Genomic DNA, 16,528 nt, shown 5'->3' with positions numbered 1-16,528 from the left:
TTTGTGTTTTTGAGCTTTCAGGATTTGTGGTTTGAGGTCTGTCCTGATTTTGGAAAATTTTCATACATTATTACTTCAAATATTTCTTTTGCCTGGTCTTTCTTTTCCTTCTGGTATTCCAATTCCATGTATGTTACACTTTTGAAGTTTCTCACAATTCTTGGATTTTTAAATTTTGTTTCATTCTTCTTTTTCTGTTTTAATATCAGTTTGGGAAGTTTGTATTCACATAATTCAGGCTTAATAACTCTTTCCTTGGCTGTGTCAAGCCTACTGATGAGCCCATTGAAAGCATATATTCCTTCTATTACCATCTCTAATTTCTGGCATTTCCTTTGCTTCTTTCCGGTTTCCATCTCTCTGCTTTCATTAACCCTCTGTTCTTCCATCTCGTCTACTTTTTCCATTAGAACCCTTAACATATGCTTAATAATTATTCTCAATTCCCTGGCTGGTAATTTCAACATCTGTGTCATATCTTATTCTGGTTCTGATCATTGCTTTGTCTTTTCAAACTGTGATTCTTTTCTTGCTTTTTGACATAACTTGAACTTTTTTGTGTGTGAAAGCCAGACATGTTGTATTGTGTACTAAAAACTGAGGTAAATCACCTTTTAGTGTGGGAATTTATGTTAATCTGGCCAGAAGTTAGGCTATGTTTCATGACTGCTGTAGTTGTATCTGTCAGAGGGATCAAATTCCTCTACTGTCCTTGTTTGTCTCACCTGTTGACTTTGGAGAGGGTTCTGAAGTATTGCTCCTCTGAGACAATCCACATCTTGCATCTTTTCACCTGTAATTTAGTTGTTATACAGGATCCCTGTTTGTGTGGTCATAAGGGACAAAGGAGGGTAAATGTTCTATAATCTTATGTTAAATCTCAGTCTTTTAGTAGCCTTGTATCTCTTGTCTGTGAACTTCACAACTTTTTTTTCCCCTAGTGCTATAGCTCTTCATTTCCTTCCTTTCTCCTATTCCTTTGCCTGGCTGCAATGTTCCAATCTACTCCCTTGAATCTCTTATCCCTGTTGACTATGTTTCCTATCCCTCTCCCCATATTGAGACAGGAAGGCTAGAGCTGTCTGGAATGGGAGTAAAGCTCTTTACCCAGCTGACAGGAAGCTCAAAAAATCTTTTCTCCTGGAGAGAAAGTCTTTGTTATGGACGGTTTGGGTATATTTCACGATTGGTACTCTTCTTATTCCTGTGAAAGAGCAGTGAGGGGATGTTTGCAGGATTTTATCTTAAGAACCAGTGAGACTTCTGGGGGTTAGCCACACAGAGATTTGAGGACCCCCAAGAAGCTTTTCACTGTCATGTCTCATGTCCAAATGCAGCCTCCAGCAATACATCAAAACCACCATTCAAATATTTCTACTGTTTTATCACTCTAGTGACTACTACTCCATGGGTGACTCTTTGTATGCATCTATTTCTCCTGATTTGGGGGCAAGACGTTCCCCTCCAACTTTGATTCTTTGATGGGTGTTAGAAAAGTCATTGATTCATAATTGCCAAAAACTAGAAGTAACCAGGATATCCTTCAATAGGTTAATGGGTTAACAAACTCTAATACATTTTGAACATTGAAATACTATTCAGCAATAAAAAAAGAATGAGCTATCAAGTCATTCAGTGACACGGATTAGTCTTAAATGTATTGTGAAAGAAGCCAGTCTGAAAAAGCTACCTACTATATAATCCTATTTGTAAGACATTCCAGAAAAAGCAAAACTATAAACATAGTAAGCAGGAGAGTGGTTACCAAAGGTTTGGGGCATGATTAAATAGTTCAAGCACAGGGGATTTTAAGGCGGTGAACTATTCTATATGACACTGTGATGGTGGATACATGAAAATATGCATTTTTCAAAACTCATTAACTTGTGCCAGAAGCACAAGGAGTAAACCTTATACATACAAATATTTTAAAAATTATTTAGCAGGGAGATCTCAGGATAGAATGCAAAATGTAAAGAAAAAAGTATCTAACTATTACAAATGTCTGAAACAACATCATTGAAGGGAATGGAGGGAAAAGGTGCTGACCTAAGTGACTTTGGAAATAAGTGGAATCTGTAAGACAGAGATGAAAGAAACTATACATAAGACTGTACTCTAATTGATAAAGTCGTTTCCCATGGGAGGAGACATTAACAATTTGAAACCACCATACATGCACATTGAAATTAAACAAGTAAATGGAGGGCAGATAGTGGGAGTCAGGTTTCTCACTGCCAGAGTGAAAGGCTACATATAAGCAAGGGGTAAAGGCTATAATAATCCATTTGGCAATGGACTCAAAGACATCATTATGAACTCATGCTTGGCTTGATATAAATATGGATAGTTACATACAGGATTATTTATAGACACGTGTATATATACAAGAGCCCAGAAGCAACAAAAGATCACCAACAGATTCAAGGACACCTGGAACCCAGATCTTGGTTTCTAACACTACTCTTCAATAAAAATAAGGATTTCTTTTTTGAGAAATGGCCGATTCTAGGGCTGGCAAGAAATATATAAAATGAGTTTGGAGTATTTTATAATACCAAAAAGTATGGAATTACTAAAAAACAAAAAAACAACAACAAAACACACACACACACACACACACACACACACACACACATATTGGCGGGGAGAGGGTTGCCAAAGAAGTTAACTGAAAGAAATCCCAATAGCCAAAGCTGGAAAAATTTGAGTGCCAAAATAAATAATGTAGTATTAGATTATAATCCAAAGTATAAAATAAATATCTATGAGGCCATATTGATCTAAGAAAGTGATTAAATAAATACATACATAAATAAGTAAATAGGGGAGAATAAACAAATCATCCATGCAGAGGAAGTCCATATAATTTGTGTAGATACTGCCCTCAAGGATGTGGAGTTTAACTCCCCACTCCTTAAGTATGTGCTGTGCATAGGGATTTCCCTCCAAGGAGGGGAAAGAGGGAATAAAAGTAAGTTTACAATGGAGAAACTTGACAAACACTAACATCAGTAATGATAAGTTATGTTGCTAGTATGTATACCTGATGATATAAAGAGAGTGGCACTTCATCTCTGTGGTTTTCTTCCACAAAATCCATAAACTGGCCTAATCATGGAGAAAACATCAGACAATTGAGAAACGCTGTACAAAATATCTAACCAATACTGAAAATTTTGAAGGTCATCAAAAACAAGGGAAGTCTGATAAACTGTCACAGCAAAAGGGAAACTAAAGAGTCATCCCATCTAAACATAATGAGTAACTATGTGGTATCCTGGGTGGGATCCTAAAATAAATACAGGTCATTAGGTAAAAACTAAGTATATTTGAATAAAGTGTGGATTTAATTAACAATAATGCATTGATGTTGGTTCATTAACTGTAACAAATGTGCCATATCAACCTAAGGTATTTATAAGAGAAGAAACTGGGTTTGGGATATATGGGAACTCTCTGTACTGTTTCACAATTTTTCTGTAAATTTGAAACTATTTTAAAATGAAAAGTTTATTAAACAGTGTTCAGCATACCATAAAAATTATGAGACATACAAAGAATAGTAACAGATAACTGATAATAAGAAAAATCAAAAAACAATGGAAGGAGACCCACAGATAAAAAAGTTATTGAAATTAGATGATAAGGACTTCAAATTAACAATTAGAAATAGATTAAATAAATGAGAGGAAAGATGGACAATTTCTACAGAGAAGTGAAATCTCTTAAAACTAACTAATGGATAGCCTAAGACTGAAAAATGCAGTGTCTTAAATTAAGAATGAATTTAAAAGGCTTAGTTAACAGCAGACTGAACATCAGAAGGATTCATAAACTTGAAGATTAGTCCATTAAATGATCCAATCTGGAGAATAAAGAAAAAAGAATTAAAAAAAAAAACAAACAGGGGCATCTGGGAGGCTCAGTCAGGTAAGCATCCAACTTTGGTTCAGATCATGATCTCACGGTTCATGGGTTCAAGCCCTGTGTCGGGCTCTGGGCTGACAGCTCAGAGCCTGGAGCCTGATTCAGATTCTGTGTCTCCCTCTCTCTCTGCCTCCCCCCACACACTAAAATAAATGTAAATAAATAAATAAATAGCACAATGTGAAAGGCATGTTGAACAATACAAAGTTTTCTGACATACATTAGCTGGAATGGCATACATACAGATGAGAGAGAGAGAATGAAACAGAACAATATTTGTAGAAATAATGGCCAATAATTTTCCAAAACTGGTAAAAAGACATAACATCACAAGTTCAAAAAGCTCAGCAGAACAGGATAATTATCAAGCCAAGCAATAAAAACACAAAGAAAACTATACCCAGGCACATCAGTTAAGTGGCTAAAAAAACAAAGATGAAGAGAAAAGTCTGAAAAGCAGTCAGAAACTACTATACCTATTACATTCATATCAACAGCAATAAGAATTTTGGCTGATTTCTCAACAGTTACAGTGAAAACTAGAATGACACAATAATGTATGATAAGAAAAACTGCCAACCCTAGAATTCTATACCCAGTGAAATATCCTTCCAATCCAGTGCCTCCAAACAGAACTTACCTTCTCTCCTTACAAACCTTGTCTTCCTCTGAAACTCACTACATGCAATATGGTTTCAACATCCAGACTCTTAGGGCCAGCCTTGCCTTCTCCTCTTTTTGACTTTCACAATCTCACCAATTTCTATCAATTCCACTTCAGAAAATCATCAGAATTCAACACGACTCTTCAGCCTCACTAATACTGCACTCTTCCAAGCCTTCAACATTTCTTGCCTAAACTATGACAACAGTTCATTGTCTAGGGCTCTCTACCACTGCTGTCTCCCTACAAAGTTCATCTTCCACACAACCTCTGAAATTAGTTTTCTAAAAACAAAGTCGATCCTGTCTCTCTGATGCTTAAAGATCTTTTCTGACTTTCCATTGCTTTTGAATAGAATTTACATATTACAACATATAAGATCCTTCACAATCTTAACCCCTTATGTCTTTTTCTCTTTTACCATATATTAACTTCTCAAAGTAAGTGACCATGATCATCTGGAGAATGTTCTGCTAAAGACTAAAACTTGAAACGGTGGAGGAGAGTAAGGAGCCATCATCTTCTATATCAGGGGTTTCCAGAAAGTCATATTGAGTCCTCACAAGACAGAAAATACCATGGAATAAAAGGTTTATAATGAAGGTTTGGAGTCCCTGGAAGCCATCAGGGGAGCCATTAACAGGGGAAGTTATATAGTCCTATCCTCCAATAGTTAATATAGTAAGATCCTTTGTAGGTAAAGAGCCAGAAGGGTGAAAAGCTGTCCAACCCCTAATAATATAAATTGGTTGCAAGACATAAGGGACTATTTCACAAAGAACAGATCCCAGAGTCAGTTCATTAAGAGTGTTCTTGGGGGCTTCTGGTGCCTTAGAAAACGACTTTATATGGGACAAAAAGAAGCATCAAGGGCTATGTCCCTGGGAACTCAGGGCACAATACAGATTCAGTGGATTACCCACCACACAGACATTTCTTCCAGGATTCCCAGTGCCTTGCACAGATGTGAGCCACAAGCCAACCTGAAGACTCTGTCAAAATGACCAGTTGTCCACAGTGACATCATGTGGCCAAAAGGAGTAATGGCAGTATCTGACCCATCTTCTGTTCCCCTGGCTAACCTTAACTTTCAGATCATGTTAGTTCTCAGGGTTCATAAAATAAAAGGGTGTACCCTAAAAAGATAATGCTGAACTTCCTCCTAATTTGGCATGCGATAATTTCAGTTGTTGCTATTGTTAAAATAGAAAAATAAAGGGTTTATGGCCATAATTGTCCTCTAGTATCTACAGTGATACAAACTGGGAAAAAAATATTTGCAACTCCTACCACTGAAAAGGAATTTAAAAAAAAAAAAAAAAACCTAGAATCTTTTGTATCAAGGAAAATGTATAGGAAACACTGGCACTCTGTATTGAAGAACCCATCAAAACTGTTCTGGCTAATGTAGAGGTTGGAGGCTTGGAACCCCTGTGACTCAGACTCCCTGGGTATGCTTGCCCAGCCTCAACAGCAGCCTTTGACCCCCTCCACAGAACCCAAGAGCTCCACAGAACATAGTTTATAAATCACTTTCTTGATGATAGAAAGACCATGAAAATTTTAAACCAGAGGATGGCATCACCAGATCATCCATGAAGGACACAGAATGTTTTTAAAGGTGTGGGGGGGGGGGGGACAAGGCAAAATTGGGGACAATACACCTGGATTGGAAGAATTTCATGGAAGGACAGGCAAACCTTTTGACCACTTTGATGCCATGAGTAATGTTAGATATTAATACCCATAAAATGCGCTGAACTAAGTTTATTTCTTTTTTTTTTATTTGAGAGAGTACAGTGGAGATGGGGAGAGAGAGAGAGAGGGAGAGAGGGAGGGAGGGAGGGAGGGAGGGAGGGAGGGAGGGAGGGAAGGAGAGAGAGAGAGGGAGAGGAAGAGGAAGAGGAAGAGGAAGAGGAAGAGGGAGAGAGAAGAGAGAGAGAGAATCCTAAGCAGGCTCCATGCTCACCATGGAGCCAGACACAGGGCTTAATCCCACAACCCTGGGATCATGACCTGAGCTGAAATCAAGAGGTGGATTCTCAAACAACTGAGCCATCCAGAAGCCCTGAATCTATTTCTAAATCCTTGTCAAAAGCAGTCATAGGGAAAAGAAAATAGATCTTTAGGTCCTAGTAAGAAAGGATTCATATTTGACTACCTTGCAAATATGATTATCATCAAATTCTTCAATTGAACACTTTTCTGTTGAAAAGGTCTTTTATGCAAGATTTTTTTTTCCTGAAACATAGCTCGGAAAAATTATTTTAATCAAAATGAGCCTAAATTCTGCTGAAAATGAGGAGATTTAAGCCTGTTGTGATGAAAAGTCATGTTTCCAAGCTAATTTTTAGGAAAAATCTAATAAAAGAAATACTTAACAGAAAAGTACAGAATGCCTGCTGGGGTAAAAATGAAGTTTCCAAGCAACTTCGGAGTAAAAATACAGTAAAAAATAATGTTTTTAACAGAAATTATGGAATTCAAGCATCTTGTAATAAACATGTATTTTCAAGCTATTTTTGAGACGTATCTAGGAAAAAACATTTTAAATAAAAATGGAATTTAATCCTGTTGTCTTTTCCAAACTGGTTTTGAGGGTAATTTCAGCATAAAATGGAAAAAAAGAAAAAGAAAAAAGTACCAAATTTAAGCAGTATTGCAAAAAAGGACAAAAACACAATGGAAGCATTATGAAACAGAGATGAAATTGTCCCAAACATGCCAAAAAATGACAGCCTTTGTATCACACTGGTGTAATCTTGCAGTGAGGCAGTTTCTGTAGTCCAAGGTGATTCCTTGGAAGGGTCTGAGCTGTGAGCTGTGAGCTGTGAGCTGTCAGCAGCCTGGGGAATGAGTACCTGGGTCCCTGTGGGGGGTCTGGGTAAGTGCTTGGCAACACTATTGGCAAAGAGCACAAGTGGTAAATTTAGGGAATTTAGGAAGGAAAAATGTGGGACCACCTAATAGAGAACTTTAGGTAAGTCAGAGCTTACCGATGTCTCACCAACTCAAGAAAAGATGCCTTAATGAAGACTCAAGTTCTCAAAAAGGCATCAAGGTAACAGTGTTTCAACATATTTAAAGACAGAAAAGGGAGGGAGGCTAAATAAGGTAGTTTTATTCATTTTCACCAGGTGGAAACTCTGACAAATTTCAAGCCCACATGCTATTGAAATATAAATGATGGCTAAGGGTAACAAAACAAATTAAATCACATCTTTAGAAGAGAAAATCTAGAATTGCTCTAATGCAGCTGTGCTGTAACTTGCACAGGATATGGATATTTTTCCTGTTTTCCCAGATTCAAGGCTTGCCACCCCATACTGAGTCCAAGAAAGCATCACAATACATAATTGAGGCCAGACACTCCCATAGAACACCTCCTCCCCCAAAAATTCACTGCCCACCCCTGTTAGTCTACAAATGCATACACAGGAATCAAAGAAACCACTGGACACACAAGTCAAGAGAATTTAGTATTCGTGATGAGCTTGTCCCTCCTTTCTCTGTGCTCCCATCTCAATTCAAGCAAGGAGACAAGAGAATCATTCTACTTAACCAGCAAAGAGATATTAGCATTTCATTCCCTTGTTGGGCAATGGTGCTTCTGATCTCTTCTGTGTGTGCTATTTGAGAAAAACACAAGAGTATGGGAACAGGGTCGCCAGATAAGATATGAATGCATGAGACTTAAACTAAAAACTTATTCACTGTTTATCTGAAATTCAATTAACTGGATTTCCTCTGTCCTTATTTACTAAATCTGGCAATCCTATTTGGAGGGAACAACAAGGCAGAGAAATCCAGTGGCAGAGGGACAGTGGAAATTGAACACATGAAGGTAGCTGGACCTGTGCCACCTTGCAGGTGCCCATTCAAGATCTCACTGACAGTAAGGAGATTCCGCCAACAATAATAACCTGAACCTGAATATCTGGGGCGGAAGCTGTGTAGGGAGAATCAGGAAGGACCAAGAAACTAGGAAGCTTTGAAGGGTTCTACAGAGAACTCTCCCTCACATATGTCCCAGAGGGAGCCAGTATGTGAACACTTATCCAACATTTAGTCAAAGCCAGAGAAACAGTAACAGCAGAGAGAACAAAGGTACCAGTCAAATAAGAGATACTTGTGTCTTTCCATGTCCCTACAGCCAGCCCCAAAGCACCAGGGAAGACAGGACCCCAAAATGGCAGAGGTGGGGGAGAAATGAAAGAGCAAGTCCAGCGAGTCTCCTGAACCACATTGAGAAGAGGGAAGAAACGAGAGGAAATGAGCATTACATTGGATTGCATTAAAATTTTAAACTGGGTCAAACTATATTAATACTGATGCAAAACAAATTTAGTGGCTTAAAACAACAGATGTTTATGATCTCACAGTTTCTGTAGGATATGAATCTGTATACAGCTTCAGGCTACAATCAAGATAGTGGCTGGGGCTACAACCATCTCAAGGCTCAACTGAGGGAAGATCTGACTCCAAGCTTATTCATTCATTCAGTTCCTCATAAGCTCTTAGACTGAAGGCCTTAGCTTCTCCCTGGCTGTTGGCCAGAGAACATCTCAACTCCTTGCCACATGGCCCTCTCTAACACAAGAGCCATTTTAAGAACTTTCTACCACAGACTGCATTGACTTAATAACTGCGAGTGATCAAAAAGCTACAGTACTGGGACACCTAGATGGCTTAGTCAGTTAAGCATCCAACTTGAGCTCAGATCATGATCACACAGTTCGTGAATTTGAGCCCCACATCAGGCTCACTGCTGTCAGCACAAAGCCTGCTTTCGATCCTCTGTCCCCTTCTCTCTCCATCCCTCCCCTGCTCACGCTCCCTCTCTCAAAATAAATAAAACATTTTTTAAAAAGGCTACAGTACTGCCAAGTATTTCATTTATGGATGGGGAAAAAGAGACTGAACAGAGCATAACTGAAAAAGGTATTGAGAAAACTCAAACTTCTATTTGTACCCATTAAATTCAAACAGTTCCATAAATTGGATACAAAAGTTTACCCTCTTGAGCCTTTGGCAGCCATTGTATAGTAAGGAAGAGAGGCAATGTGGTAGAGAAAAGAGAACTCATTCTTCGGAGAACATCAGAACCATTTGAAGCTCAGCCTCAACACTACTAGTAGCCATGTGTTCATTAACATCTTTGAAATACAATCTTCTCAGTAATCAGAGTTGTGATGAGCCTAACAGATGATGTACATGGTTACATAAGATGTCTGCTCTATACATACTGGCCATTACTATCATTATCATTATCATTGTAATTACCATTGCCATTACCATTACACAATCCTCCATGGCTCATCTATCCAAGATTAGTGGTGAGCAGAACCCAAATTGTTCTCATCTCTATTTTAAAGCAAGAAGAAGACAGAAGTCAGAGCAGTCATTTGTGCATAAGCACATATTTCTAGCTTGTACATGAATTTTGTCCTAAATGTGTAATTTTTTTGAGACTGAGTCACTGCTCAGTGTTGCACTTTCCCAAAGAAAGCGAAAAATCATGTCTGTTGACACCTAGGTAGAGCTTGGTATGAAGTAGAATATCACTCGTGTGTATCTGCTCGTAGAGTGTCACTGGGTCAAGATGCTGTGAGAGAATCCAACACAGCCATACGCAACTAGAACGTCTCCACTTCCAGCAAGAGCCTCACTCCCGAAGCGACATCACAGCAGTCTTTATCTCACAGTTCAGACAATGAATAGCTAGCCAGAGAAGCAGCAAAAAATATAAGAGGGGTTTGTAAGATGTTTTTCTCTCCTCCCAAACAGGAGATTTTGGGGTTAATACTAACTACCCTCCTCCTCCTCTTCCACTATCATCATCTTCATCATTATCTTCTTCTTCATCTTCTTCATCATCTTTATGATCACAACCATGACCACCACTACCATTCATTGATATCTTTCCATGTATATTATTTATCTATTGTTGTGTATAAATTATCCTAAAACTTATAGTTCAACAGTTTAAAACAACAAGTATTTATTATCTCACAAGGTGTCAAAGGGTCAGGAATCCAGAAATAGTCTAGTTAGATTCCTCTAGCTCAGTGGCTATTATGAGGTTTCAGTGAATCTTCTGGCGGAGAGAGATTCAGGCTTCAGTGATCTGAAAGCTTAACTGAAGCTGAAGATCCACGTCCAAGCTCGCTCACGTGGCTATTGTCTGGAGGCTTTAGTTCCTCACCGGGTGAGCCTTTCCATAGAGCAGCACAGCCATGGGCTTCCCCCCAGGTGAACAATTTGAAAGGGAATAACCAAGACAGAAGCCACAGTGCCTTTGCATGACCAGTTCCCCAAAGTTATACACTATCACTTCCACTTCAGTCTATTCCCTAGAAGTCACCAAATACAGCACACACTCAAGGGGAGGGGAATTAGTCTCCACCTCTTGAAGGGAGGAATAACGAAGAATTTGTAGACTTATTTTTAAAACCATCCCATCATGGTACAAGGACCATGGTAAACATGATACATGTATACTCTTCTCTGGTATAAAAGGAAAAATTGTTTATTCAAGCATTTATTCATTCAACAAACCTTTATTGTGGACTTTACCAATCCAAAAATATGTTCCAAGTGACTATTTTGCCCAATCCTTTGTGCACTTTATCCCTTATTGTTTCTTGTTTCTACCTTTATTTTTTTTCTTTAGGGTACCTATTCCAATCTCTTCCTGGAACCTTGCAATAGCATCTCTCTTCTGGCCCTCAAAACATCCCCACATTTATGTTTCTTTCAAGCCAACTTAACTCATTACAAAGCAGTATCTTAAGTCTACGTTTAGATATAACATGTATAATTTAGCCACTGTCTGCAGCAAAGATATAATACAATATTAATTGGGGAAATAGTGGACACAAGATCGTCTCAAATGTGACAGAAGACAGTCACCTTCAGGATGTGATCTGGGAAGGAGAGAAATGTTGCTGTTACTAGAACAACTCCCTCCATCTATTCTTAGGAGTTCCTGCTTAGAGGAAATCCACCAAAGTTACTCTTTAAAATGCAGGTGTTCCCAGAAGACACAGAGGTAAAACTATTAGTGGTACACAACTCCTTGACTAAAATTGCTCCATCAGGTTAGCTATACAACCACCTGACTGGGCTCAGAAGAAATTAGACACAAAATACAAAAGACTTATTGAGACACAGAAACTTAGGAAAGGTGTAGGTTAGGTTCCCATAAGATTTTGCAGATAGCTCAAGAGATGGGGGAGAGCACAAGATACCAGAGGCAGCATAAGGGAGGTCCATCATGAATGCTTTAGTTTGGGTTCTCTCAAAAGCAGGAAGGACATGGTGGCAGGGACCCTATTCAAGAGACTCTCCCAGGGTGCAGAAAAAAAAGGGAGCAAAACGATGAGGCAGAAAATACAAGCAGAGGGTTCTGTTCTGCTGGGGTCTTCTCACCTCCCAGAATTGTGTCTGCCTACAGGAATGGAGATTAAAGAATTGTCCACAGTCTCCCTTCCCCCATTGGATAAGGACTCCTCTAGGACAACAAATCTGTTTTTCTGATTGTACTGTGGGCTTCTGCACTCATAGGAGAAGACCCTAGAGCCAAAAGTATAAAGACATGCTGGCCTCACCCTGAGTGTTTTGTACTCTAGGGGCACCTGACCTCACATGGAACTGTCCCTGGCAGCCATGGCTGAAAATCAGCAGTGAGTGAAGGGATGTGATGTAGGATGCCAGAGACATCTACTAAATGGCAGGGGCAGAAAGTGCACCAGTGAGGGGCAGAAAGGGGGTGCTGAAAGCAAGCATCATCTACATCCCATTTCTACTTAGGCTCAGTGCTAAAGACAGCTCTGTTTGAACTCCCATGAAAGTGGGAGTTAATTATTACACATCTAAGAAGTATTCCTTCTAAGATGATCTCCCATAGCATAATCTCTATGGTGTGTTAAAATGAAATACCAAAAGCACAGGAAACAAAAGAAAACATTAAGAAATTGGACTTAGTCAAAATTCAGAACTTTTGAGCTTCCAAGGACACCATCCAGAAAGCAGAACAACCCACTGAGTGGGAGAAACTATACGCAAATCGTATATATGGCTAGACTTGTATATAGATTCTAATAAAGAGATCTTGTCATTCCATAATAAAAAGAGACAGGCAACCTACTAATAATTGGACAAAGGATTTGAATAAACATTTCTTCAAAGGAGATGAACAAGTGACCAATAAGCACATAAAACGATGTTCAACATATATTAGCCATCCGGGAAACACAAATCAAAAAACACAGTGAGATATCATTCCATATCCATTAAGATGGCTATGATCAAAAAGAAAGATAGTAACAAGTGTTAGGGAGCATGTGGAGAAATTGGAACTCTCAAACACTGTCACTGGTATTGCAAATGGTGCAGTCACTTTAGAAACCATCTGGCATTTCCTCAAAAAGTTATACATAGAATTACCATATGACCTAACAATTCCACTGCTAGATATGTACCCAAGAGAAATGAAAAATGTGTCCACACAAAAACCTGCATACGAATGTTCAGAGCAGCATTATCCATAATAGTCAAAAAGTGAAAGCAAATTAAATGTCCATCAAACCAATGATCAACAGAATGTGATGTATGCATAAAATGGAGTCGAATTTGGCAATAAAAAGAAATGAACTAATGATACAGGCTACAACATGGATAAATCTTGAAAACACTATGCTAAGTGAAAGAAGCCAACCACCTATTGTATGACCTCATTTATAAGAAATATCTAGAAGAGGCAAATAAAGAGACAGAGTAGATGAGTGGTTGCCTTTGGTTTAAAGAGTTTGGAGGGATATGAGGAGTGACTGCTAATGAGTACAGGATTTGACAAAAATAGTCTAAAATTAGATACTGTTGACGGTTGCACGATGGTGAATATACTAAAAACCATTGACTTGTACACGTTAAATAGGTGAATTTTATAGTGTGTGAATCAATTTTTAGTAAAGCTGTTATAAAAGAAAATTTTAATGAAAAATCAGGTGGTGCTGGCACAAGATCAACAAGGCAATATTGGTACGTATTGTAATAAATTTATAAGAAATACTGAGCACCTGCTGTATGCAAAGCACTATCAATAAAATTATAGAGGAAATACCCAGTGCATAACAATAAGCTAATCTGTCACATTACGTGAGTATTCTGATGCAAGATATGCAAGCCTGATAAACAAAGAAAAGGTTAATAACGTTTCTCTTCAATGTATGCATTTATTCACTTCTTTTAAGTGAAGGAGAGCAATCAAGTTGCATAAAATTAAAATCTTAATTGCTCAGCTCGAGGCTGTATTTTGTAAAGAAGGTTCATAAACACAGCGCATGATCAGAATCTATGGAATGTCCTGAGAGAACATCAAACACAAATGAGTTGCCACAGGATGTTTCCACATAGAATTAAATACTACCATTACAAGATTAACAAATGATTTATTTATAATTGCAGACTCTTTGTTGAGGAAAAGCTAAACAATATTTCAGTTCTAAGGGGTTCCTAAAATTTTAGCTATGTCTACTATCTCAGGAAAAAAACTCATTAGTTGAGAGACCTCACCTTTCAAGATGAGAATCTAAGATAGATTCATTCTATCATTCATTCTAATAATGAGGGGAAAATATCCCAAATATCCCTATTCAATGAGCACCTGGCCAATATCCAGCCCCCGAGGAAAGTGAAAATTCTGCTCAGTGACAACACATTATTTAACTCACCAGGGCAATTTAAGATAACACAATGTGACTCACACCTATGCAAGGAAGTTTTTCATGTGAAAGCATTTTTTTCCTTAAGAAATACCTGCTGGCCGTCAAGATAGAAAAAATACATGTCAAATTGTGAGCATGTTTAGAGAATTGCCCTGAGTGATTCTGTGACCATGTGCAAACTAGCTTCCTTCCAGATCTTTGTGGGGGTGACTTCCAAAGGCTTCAAACCAGATACATGGCTTGATGGGAGAAGGTAGCAGTTTTTAATTTGATTATATATGTAACACATCTATATAATATTGAATATATGATAAAAGTTAAAACTGGGGCACGTGGGTGGCTCAATCGGTTAAGTGTCCAACTTTGGCTCAAGTCATGATCTCACAGTTTGTATGAGCCCCGCATTGGGCACTGTGCTGACAGCTCAGAGCCTGGAGCCTGCTTCAGATTTTGTGTCTCTCTACTCTCTCTCTCTGCTCCCTTCCCCACTCATGCTCTGTCTCTCAAAAATAACAACATTTAAAAAAATGTTTTTAAGTTAAAACTACATGTAATATATGATACATATAATCCATGGAAAATACATGTTTATAATTAATTTATATAAATTATATATAAATATAAATATATTTATAATGTACACTACATATAGGAAATATATAGTGTATTTATAATTTATAATACAGTATTTATAGAGCATGTATAAATAGTTAAATTTTGAGCAAGGAAGAATCTGTAACACAAAATGCTCACTGTGCCTTTCCACTAGCTGAGTTTGCACTTACGTTTCCCTGGAAGTTTCTCCAGTGCCCTCACGTTAGCACTTCATTTCACACATCCTCCACGGTAGATAGGAGGCAAAGGACACGGAATCCTCTTTTCATCCTCACGCACTAGTTGGTTATCTGAAATGCAAAATAAATGAGAGGGAAAGAAAAAAGTCAAACAAACTGCCAGATCATCTCTGTATAATTTCACACTTGCAATTTTACCTAAAACAGTGATTTTGCTAAAAAGGGAAGTGAGAGGGTCCTAATATGGATTTAAGAGTCCTTTCTTCCCAAGTGGAAACGGCTCCCGCACCCCATTCAACTGTTATGAAGGTCCATACTGCTGTTTCACTTAACATCTTTAATTAGCTCCCCTCTGAGACGCAACAACAAAACTGAGCTCCTGATCATAAAATAAACAGAAAAGATTTGCCTGGAGTCTCAACTAACCAGTAGTTGGTTTCTGCCTCCCCCAGGAAGCTCACTGGACTCCTGCAGCCCCCACTGTCCCTCATTAGCAAGTGTGAGGCATGCCCCGCTTTGAGGGTCTTCCCAGGTGGGGCCCCGTGTGACCTTGCGTTGGGTGTCTTCCCTGCGCTGGCCTAAATTTAGGAAATGCTTCCCAGAATGAATCCCAGCTGGATGCACTTCTCCAGGGCTCTTGTTGCTGCTTCTGGTAAGTGATCGCAGCAGCAAAGGGTATTAAATTTTAAATTATTGGGGATTCTTCTTCCTGTAACTTTGAAATTACTTAGCCTAAACATTTCTTAGGATGAGCTCAGAGCAGAACCCACTGTTCCCTAATCCTCCAGAGAGAGGCTCTGTTCTGACAAGCTTGGGAAGGAAGGAAAAAAAAAAAAAAAAAGAAAAGAAACCATTATTAAGCCTCTAAATGCCAGAATACTTTCTGTTCTCATCTTACTTAGCCTTTATACCACACCTGTGAGATGTTCATCCTCATCCACTCAAAGACATGCTGAGATGAGGAAACTGAGTCCCCAAGGTCAAGCCACTTATCCAAGGCCACACAGTGTGTACCAGACAGAGCAAGACAGCCGGTCTCTAAAGCAGGGGTTCTCAGCTCCTTCTGAGCCACGGACTTCTCTGAGCATCTGGCGATAGCTACAGACTGCTCCATGCACACATTTCATAAACAAATTTAGAAGCCGGGCACCCCTTGAGGACTAGCCCTGAGCCTGTAGAAATCCGGGCCTCGGAGCTTTCTTTCCTCTTCCCACGCCGCTAGGCTGCCTCCCACGGGACGACGCTGGGGAGGAGGGAAAGGAAATCGCCCGGTATTTAAAACATCTGTTTTTCTCACGCCAAGACTCTTCCACCTACCTTCCCATGGTATTAAATTCTTTATGAGTCCTTTTCTACTGAGCAAAAGCATTTTGATCAGAAACTACTTATAGGAAGCAAAAATTAAAATGATT

The 16,528-nt window shown here is 38.8% G+C and overlaps 1 long non-coding RNA gene across 2 annotated transcripts in view; it reads right to left on the bottom strand.

Annotated features, from left to right (window-relative positions):
* LOC122207780 overlaps window positions 1-16,528 on the bottom strand; it is an 85,325-nt gene that overhangs the window by 44,132 nt on the left and 24,665 nt on the right. For both annotated transcript variants that reach the window (XR_006197020.1, XR_006197014.1), the window contains exon 2: window positions 15,108-15,227. This is a non-coding gene — a long non-coding RNA (uncharacterized LOC122207780). The remainder of the gene's footprint in view (window positions 1-15,107; window positions 15,228-16,528) is intronic.

The sequence above is a fragment of the Panthera leo genome, chromosome A1 (assembly GCF_018350215.1).
Source record: "Panthera leo isolate Ple1 chromosome A1, P.leo_Ple1_pat1.1, whole genome shotgun sequence".
Taxonomy (NCBI): Eukaryota; Metazoa; Chordata; class Mammalia; order Carnivora; family Felidae; genus Panthera; species Panthera leo.
This window is presented reverse-complemented; position numbering and strand designations above follow the sequence as displayed.